Source organism: Ixodes scapularis, unplaced genomic scaffold (genome assembly GCF_016920785.2).
Source record: "Ixodes scapularis isolate PalLabHiFi unplaced genomic scaffold, ASM1692078v2 PGA_scaffold1__304_contigs__length_218370807, whole genome shotgun sequence".
Lineage (NCBI taxonomy): Eukaryota > Metazoa > Arthropoda > Arachnida > Ixodida > Ixodidae > Ixodes > Ixodes scapularis.
The window spans coordinates 37262218-37271804 of NW_024609846.1; the positions used below are offsets into that span (position 1 = coordinate 37262218).

The window sequence follows — 9587 nt, forward strand, 5'->3', positions numbered from 1 at the left end:
GTTTGATGGTATTCATTGTGCAGGAATTTGAATCCTGGTAGATTCCGTGGAAATATCCCTTCTTTCCAACCTATGAGTGTCCGTGCAGATATGGCCAGGCACGCACTCGCTTGCCGACGCGCGTGCAATGTGCAGGCAATTTTCCACGGGAGTGCTCTGAAGAATTAAAAGAATAAAGCACCACTAATCACTCTTGATAACATAACAGATAGCGTTTCAACCGTGACAACAATAGGCTGGACATTTCATGGTTTGAAAGGAAAATATTTTGTGAAAGTACACCAACAATCACTGATTTGCCTGTTTACTGTATGATATTGATGTTGCTAGAAAACTTGTCAGCTTGCTGCGGTGTTCAAACAGCTTAATGCAAGAGTCGGCGAAGTAGGTGTAGGGGTGAAAAGCGTTACGACCCAATTTATTACATATTTTACATTCATGAGCATTAATTATTTTCGTAAACTCACTTCGTTCAGCGTATGCATCGATGAAACGGGCCGGGCAAGCTGAGGAAAACTGCTCCATCTCTTTTTAAGGTCGTCTGTCATGATACGAATACACAAAATATCAGCGGTCAGCGGAAGCACTACGCTTATACTTTGTTCACCGCTAAACTGAAAGTACGGTGAGTACTGCGTGCTCGTTGGTTCAGTCACCGTTCGGACTTGCACCAGGTGACGACGCTTTGTGAGCATACTCGCGCGCATAAAGCGAGGTCAGGAGATGCAACCAGGCGATTGATTGGTACGACAAGCCCATATAGCTTCCAGTGCCCTGTCAGCTAGTGTTAGACGCAGTATAGGAGGGGGGGGGGGGAGTTAGGTGAATGAATGGACGAATGGGTGAGCCCTTCTATCGGGCAACGGATTGCCTCACCATTTGGCTGCCCGGGACAAACCCAACCTACGTTCCGGTAGTCCCTTCCCATTTTACCATCATGTTTAGATAGAAAACTATTAGTCATATAATTATCGCGAATTATTTTAATTTAGTTTCCAGTCTCTTCATACGCTTTCGGTCGGAACGGAATGGCAAATTTGAGATCGAAGCGACGCAAGGGAGAACGTATTGTGGACACATAGTTTGGCTATAATACTAGATCTCGGCTCAATTGTACCGAATTTGTCTCTAAACGTCTCTACCATATATAGGGCTAGCGTAGCTTTCCGAGAAGGCTATTTACGTTGAACGCAAAAACATACTACTTATTTGAAAAACTAACGCTCTCAGCGCGGAGGAAAGTGGACAGGTAGCGCATCTCGCCAGGGAGCATCCGCCACCTCTACTTCCGTAAACAGACAGTAATTAGAGCTCTCGGCGCTGTTTTAAAAAAAGAATGGTGCGCATGCGGAGAAGATTGTTTGGAAAACGTTTATTATATATTTTAAAAGCCATTTCTTAAAAATATATATAGATAATCTAGTATATCGCAGAATACCTGGCCTCTTAAAACAATGTTTGATTCGACACATAATTTCAGCGTTTTATAGAACATCACACCAATGAAAACTCGTTTAGTTTTTACTGTAGGCAGCCCTAAAGCGGCACTCCAAAAATGTTGTTTTCAAATGACAAATGTTCATTTCAAAGAAACAGGAAAAAATATGTTTTTTGTCGAAGCTTAGCAGGTTTATCTATAACTTTTTGACAACTTAAAACACAGAAGTGTGCAATTAATGAAAGACCACATAGTATATAACCTTAATAAAGCTTTGAAGCGAGCCTTCGCTGAAAGAGATTAGCCATGTGGTAAATGCACTGTGAATATTTCTCACGAATGTTGCCCACATCACGAGCTTTAATGCATCAAATTGTATTCGCTAAACTCGCACGAAACTACGTATGCCTTCACTACGCGTCACTCTTTTTGGTTTAGTTACGTGAATCTAACAAAACCGTCATATTTTATGCTCCTCCCATCGGCCCTCGAATAAACAATATTATAATATTTTAATGATTCCGTTCCAGAGAAACATTGGTTCAACTTAAGGGGACATTTATACCAAATTCCAGCGTAATATATGAACCTTGCTGTTCGCAGACACCAATTAAATAGTTAGTTTATATATCTACAAGATATATTGAATGTCCCACCAATGTCAACATTGGTGGAGCATATATTATATATAAGCAAGTTATATCCATTTTCAAAGGGGAGCCAGAATGAGCAGTTTAAATTGAAAACTTTAACCAAGAACGTACCGCGCGTGTCTGGTATGGGCATAGATGAGCAACGCGTAGCAATACTTTCAAAACGTTAAGTGCAAAATATTTTATACAGGCATTACTAATCTTTAAATATTAGGTTTGCATATAGATTATTCTCACATTTGCTACATTCCGGACATTCTTCGCTATGTCGCTGACATTCTCCGCAAAAGCAAGTCCCAACGTGATCCAGCTTCGTATCATTGTTGTCGTCAAAAGCCTGCCGGCAGAAAATGGTATCTTAAGTTCGCTTACTACAAATAATATGCATACATTTGATATTCTTTCATTTTGCTTCATAAAAAAATTCTGAAACTGAATTTATACGGCAACAGTCGCGTATACGGCAACGACCCAAAGTGGCACATTGATTCTGCACAATATATCGTAATTCCACTCTACAGAAATTAGTTTAAGCAATTGACTAAAAAGGTTACTGCGATACATTTCGTTATTGAGAGTAAGGTATATGCGGTGTTAAATTATGATTCATCAGCAGCGTCAAAACATTAATTTCGCGACCGTCTGGCAAACGTTTATAAAAATTCAATAACCATATCGTTTTTTTTCTCTGCAGCTTGGTGTTGCATATATTTCTTTCTTAAGAGGGATAAGGGGCGAAAAAATTGGAGTACAATAGTTTTTACAATAGGCACGCACCAAAAGAGTCAGCTATCCCAGGAGGTATTAAGAACATGGTTTGCAATTAAAGAACATTTCATTATCTTTGGTTGTTAAGAACGTTTATTGTTTGTTAGTCATTGATTATTTTGATTCTGGTTTATTTGACAGAACTGAATGACAATTCTATGAGCTCAAACAATGCTCAGTTGCAAAAAATTGGAAGCCAAGTCATGTCTTGATTTCTAACACGGAGAGAGCTTGCTTGTTGATCAGATATTTAAAAACACTATGAAGCTTCAAAAAACGTTCTTAGCATTTCTTCAATTTACTATAAAATTCCCGAGAGCGTAAAAACAAAGTTTAAAGTTAAAGGTTGCAGTTAAGGGTGACAAACAAAAAATAATCAGTTGGAAACAAGGTGTTAAAATGCTTAGGCACACTTACAACGCACACGGTACCATTTTGGTATTCTTTCCTTTGGGTATTGGTTTCGCTTTGATTTCCACTTGCGCAGAGGTAAGTGCAACCTGGCGCCATATCCCGGCTATATCACATACCAAACAAATTCTTAAATAAGTATATATTATAACTGCGTAATGCGTTTTTAATATAATAAAGAGTAATTAATATTTAAGTTAAAAGTATTGAAGCATAATATTTTGACAGCCGTTGTAAACAGAATCAGGAAGATAGTCGTTGCCGCTTTGTCTCTGAAAGTGTGCAGTAAATTTAAATGCTGAAAATTGGCACTTATAATTATACTGAGTTTTATATTAACAGGTTTGTAACAGTTCAACGCCTTATTGTGATACACAAAAAATATAATACAACTCTAAAAAAAAAAAAAAGAAACATTGACACAGACATCCATGAACGCAGGTAACGCACAATAAAGATAACAACGACATGCTGTTGCACCAATGATATTTAAAGTTTGGGACAATAAAACTTGTTAAATTTAGGTTGCGTTCTTATAACAATACAAGTGGAAGTTGTAAAAAGCGCATATAGGTAGTAAAATATGTGAGTACGGCTAATACGCAGTGGGACATGAAAATAGACAAGCTCAACAAAGCAGGTCAGGCTGCAATTTCATAAACAACTTTATACAAAAACAAAATATATTAAAAAAAAATCTCTATGAAACAACAGCATCACTCATGCTAAACGTGCGTGATTTGTGTGATATCCTTCTTTTTTAACACGTATTTATTTTAGTTTAAAGAATCTCGATTACCAGCCCGCACACTCGTGCTGCAAAGAGAGAAACAATGCCTGAAGCTGTCTTGTAAAGCGGAAGTTTAAGTATTGATTTTGTTTTCTTTTATAATTTTATATATAATTATACTTTTATGTCTTAAACTTTATACATAACCTTAACGTAGAGTAAGGCTCCCAGCGTGCAAATGAGTTTTCGTTTGTCAGTGTCCTGTTACTCACGTAAGTCATTTATTTCTCTCTATGACCCCTTTTCACACAGAATGTGCTTCTGGGCTTGATCGTCATCAGTGACATCACTGATGACGTCATCGGCATCGGCGTTGTCACTGATGACGTCATCGTCATCGTCACGTGACCTCAAAAGAGTCACGTGTCCCCTGTGAAGTCACAGGACCCCGGTGACGTCACATGACCCCCGTGGGGTCACGTGACCCTCGTGAGAGGAGGGAGGAGTAGCTGACAGAAGAAGGAGGTGAGGAGTAGGGAGGAGGGGTATACCCTCCCCTCAGTACCCTTCACTCCTCCTCCTCAAGAGCTGCGCTCAAATTCAGTCATACAGGGAGTTGTAAACGGCTTTCATTCTTTGTTGCTTTGTTATTAGTCGCGGGATCCCACCCCGCTACAGTGCAGTGACCGTCACGCGCCCTCGTTGTTACCCGAAAGCCGTCATTCATCGTAGTTTTGCTTTTCTTTCTTTTCCTGCACTTCTTCTAAGCCCTTCCCCCCTTTCCCGGTGATCGGGCATGGAGTCAAGAGGTCCAACGAGTCAAAAGGTCCAATAATAGATCTTTCGAATCGTTGGATATTTTGATTTGCCAAACACGAGTCAAGAGATCCAATGTGGGACAAAAGGTCCAACGAGTCAAGAGATCCAACGAGTAAAAATATCCACGACGAGTCAAGAGGTCCAACGAGTTAGAAGGTCCAATAATGGATCTTTTGACGCGGCGGATGTTTTGACTCGTTGGACCTCTTGACTCGGAATCCTCGTGAAGGGGATTATTATCGTCATTCTTTTCCAGCTCGCTTGCACTTTTGCAATAATTGCACCATAGGCGTAGACTTCAGGGAGAGGGGGGGGGGGGGGCGTCGGGGCTCGTGGCCCCCCTGGTGAGATCCGGGGGGATCAGAGCACCCCCCCCCCCCCCCCCCGCGGGCCCGGGCCATCATCCTTACCGAGACGTTGTTTACGTGCAATGTAACGAGCTTCTAGTAGTGGCATGTAAACAAAATAACGCCCACGTTGCCTTTATTGACAAAATACATGGGAAATGAAATTCCAGCATGCTTTCGTTAGCTTCAATCTCCAGTTCTTGCGAAAAGATAATGCGCACCCCCCCCCCCCCCTCCCCGGAGAACTTCTAAGCCTGCCCCCCCCTCTCCCCCCCCCCCCCCCCCCCCGGGGAAATTGAAAGTCTACACTCTTAGAAAAAAGGGTATGGATAGTCCTCCCTTAGGGGAGGAACGGTCTTGTAACCTATGTTCCTTTAGAAAGAGAGAAACTTTCGTCCCTGAAGCAGGGGAGCAAATAGTTCCTCCGTCGCCTGTATTTCATTATGGCTGCCCTGAATCGAGCAAATCGGGCTCAGTAAGGCTTAACGAGGACGCTACGTCTCGTGTACGGGACGAGAGCAGCAGCAAATAAAAGCGTAACACGAGCTTTCCGCGAACTGTGTTTATTTCCGAAGCCAGATTTCCCCCCCACAGGTACAGAAACTTGCGTTTCGAAAGCAGTTACTCGGTCTTCTCGTCGACAGCACTGCGATGTTAAACGGAGACAACCGATACACAGGTACTTCGTGCACTTTGCGTCTTACCTTTGGTGTTCCTCGAGTCACAATTTTTTCGCCAACCGCACATCACGAAGAAATGGCAAACCAATCCGCGAAACCAAAAGCCGCTCTCAAAAGAACAAACTCGAAGCCGCTGTTTATCGCGTAGCGTGAAAGAAGGTTAAATAGCTTGCCACCAGATGGCAGGGTCAAGCAGAGTAATTGCAAGTAGCTAGGTTAGGTCGCGCTAGGTACCGCCCAATTCATGTTCTACAAAAAAATAATTTCATTTTCTCAGGCCACTATTGCGCATGAGGATCCTCTACTATACACACGTTACGCATAGTACAATCATCAGGTGAACATACATTGAACACTTACACATACATTGCAAATACAAACATCAATACAGCGGCACACCACACTAGACCGAACACTACACCCTTGCTCTGCGTTTCCGTCTTTTATACTGGTCGTTTTGAACGTACGGAACTTTTTGGTGACTCCCTAAGCAATAAAAAATATTCCCAGCATGTTAATTTTTTCCCGGCAATGTCTTAGCTCTGAGAGTATTTTGAATGGCTCAGGGGATGAATCTCTTATTAAGAAGTAAACGCTCAATCATGCCGTAATTACTTGAAAGCCAATAAATCAAGCCGCTCCAATGCGGTTCGAAGCCATGAGTTTGTTCCCCCACACGGCACGTCGTAGCCTGTATTTCTATTGGTTTTTCTATTTGTGCTGTTCGCGCAAAGCTGCAATTTCTGTCTTGAATTAATCTCTGTAGAGCGGATATTCACTCAGCTGGAAGTGACGCTTCACGGGCTGAAAAATCGCTTTTCGATCAACTTGAATGCAGTCAAAGCCGCGACTTGCGGCAGGTACGGAGCAACGCCGTGGCGAGCCCGAGAACTTCTAGCGCTCATCCCAGCGCGCCACTTGGAGGGCAGTTCCTCCAGGAACCGTAGTATATCTAAACAGCAAAATAAAGGGTAGCTTTTCTTTTTTTTTCGATTTTACCTACTATTGTTTTTTAATGCCGAAATTCCATACTGTAAATATACGTACTTTCGTCACGATTTCGTACAGTTCAGTCCTTGCCCCAGAGCGCAATCGCTCCCGGGGACGAGACAATTCCGACAGTCACATTGCCCACTGTACGATAGGAGCCTCTACTGCTCAGACCACCGTTCCAACATGACTATCCGCACGTCGATCGATTGCACCTAATCCCTCAAGTAGTATTAAACTTTTTAATGTAAAGCGGAATGTCAACCTGCGACACCCCGCCCCCTCCGATCATGGCCCGAGCAGCGGCATCAATGCCCGATGGTTTACGATCTCATCTTGTTGTTACACCACTGATACGCGAACACACGGTCACATCGGCGATAATTCCAGTCTTTTGTTCACAACCCACAGCACTGCCATCACGATGTTGCAGCTATGTTGCTGACACGCACAAATACAAAACCACGTTGAACGCCGGTTGCACTCGGCATCGGAAAACAGAACCGAACACAGCACGGAAGGCAGCCGGCAGCAAAACCTGCCTGTCTCTGCCTGTCTTGGACGCAGTTCCTGCGATTTCCATAACGTCGAAAACGTCGACACAGTACCGCGTGGTTTCGCTACTGTAGTTCCGTGCCGCGTGAGTCCCGCAATCCGGAGCAGTGTTGCCAACTCAAAATTCGAAAACCCGCAGTCGGAATCCCCAAAACCCCTAAAAACCGTTAAATAAAAAAAAAACAAAAAAAAAACGCAAACATGACTTAAAAAAAATGCTTTAATTCTTGCCCAAACCCAATAACGGTATAGATCATATCAATGTCATCTAAAAGGAAGCTTTCTTTTGTTGTGACTAGAAATCTGTGACACCACGACACAGTACACCCAGGTGATACGAAGCCAAAATTGCGGAGGAGCACATATGAACATGGAAATGGACCCTTCAGCAGTGCGTGACTGGTCAGACTTTCGTTCAACTTGTAGAGTCGTCAACCTGCCAGGAGAGAAAGTTGCAGCGGCCGAAACATGCTGCTTTGTCTCAGCGTGCGCGACCAAATCCACGTGTTTCGCAGATAGTTTTGTTCTGCAATGGCGGCACCTGGTTCGTCTGCTATCACGGAATCTCCAGTAGGCAGTCTTCAAGTTTGGGGTCTTGTAGCAAGGCTTTTATAAACTTATGAGCGGACTTCACCCGGCCCATTTCACGAAGCAGTCACAAAAACGTCAAAGGTACATTGAAACATTCATGCTGTTCAAACGTGCGCGCACCAAACAGGGAGGCATGTTCCGATATTCGGCGCCTTAATGTTTTGATGACGTCACAAGTGCTACTCACTAACCAGAGCATTACTGAGAGTAAGCAAAAATGACTGTGGCTGATTATGAATACGACAGGCGCGACAGTAAATAAATATTAAATTCCATATCTCTAAAAAACCGCCAAGATTACATAAAACCGGCTAAAAATCCCGCCGCCCGCAAAACAATAATTTATCCCGCTAAACAGAACCGAAAACCGCTAAGTTTAGCGGGAAAACCGCTAAGTTGGCAACACTGATCCGGAGACGGCCACCTTACCCAGTGTACGTGGTGCTGCTGGCACTGCTCCGGAACTTCGCTTTTTCTAGCGGCTTCGTTTGCTCATTTGATAAAATTAGTGATAAAAACTTCAATGCAACCGAAATGTTCTGCACGTTTAGACTAGAAGACGGAATTACAGGCGGCCTTCGCTGCCGCTGAAGCTCAATCAACTCAACAGCTATTTATTAAACAACGTGCGCGACCTGCTCGAGAAACGAAACCGAAAGAAGATGAGTCGGGAGGGCGAAAGCTTGCTCCCGTCTGCCTGGAGAAGGAGAAAAACGTTTTGTTCCTCCCCCTTTCTGGTGTCCGCTTGGGGGCGCGCCAGTAGGAGGGAGGAAGACGCGCTGTTGCTACTTTTTTCCTCAATTTTTTCTTAGAGTGTACACCGCTGAACTGCATTATCAGCTTAACTTAGCATGTCTTTCGCTTCTCAATGACGAAGAGGTTGTAACAAACGCTTTATCGTTTGGTTCGGTCCGGAACAATGAATGTTGGCTCGGCCGGACAAAGTGGGTCACCTCTTAGTTTAGCATGTCTTTCGCTTCTCAAGAGCGAAGAATTTGCTGCAAATGTTTTAGCTTCTGGTTCCGTCCCCAACAGTGAATGCGGAGGCCATTAAAGAGCGACTATCTTTTCAACTCGGACTGCATTCGAAAGGATGAAGGTGATCACAATAGAGAGAGGTGGAGCTCTCCTGTTTTACGGGGGATTCTGGTACACATGCAGCAGAAAAAATAATGATACTTGTTATTGGATTTGTTACAGAAGAGGTATATGCAAGGCAGAAGTAACAACTGATTTGGCTGCCAGTCGGATAATTGCATGTTCAAGCCAGCAAAGGCATGGGGGGCCCAAATGAGATGAACCTGCTGGAGAGTTATCATATCACGAAAAGAAAAGCTGTTGAGTGCCAAAAACTTTCCTATGTTGAGTATTGTAAGATTTGCTTTTCTAACTATTGATTTAGGTTACAGTGGGAAGTCGTGAACGCCTCATCACGAAATGTGGGCATTTGTGAAAATTTATATTTTAGTATCGTCCCCTGCGCACTCGATGAGACCAGTTGCCCGCGTGACGAGTCATCCTGTGACAAATGTTCCGATGTGACGAATCATCCTGTGACCAATCGTCCAGTGACGAGTGCTCATGTGACGAATCGTCCTCGTCCCC

At 43.4% G+C, this 9587-nt stretch overlaps 1 pseudogene; it reads right to left on the minus strand.

Moving 5' to 3' along the window:
• Nucleotides 1–288: 288 nt before the first annotated feature.
• LOC120843179 lies at nucleotides 289–3369 on the minus strand (annotated as a pseudogene).
• Between the last annotated feature and the right edge of the window lie 6218 nt (nucleotides 3370–9587).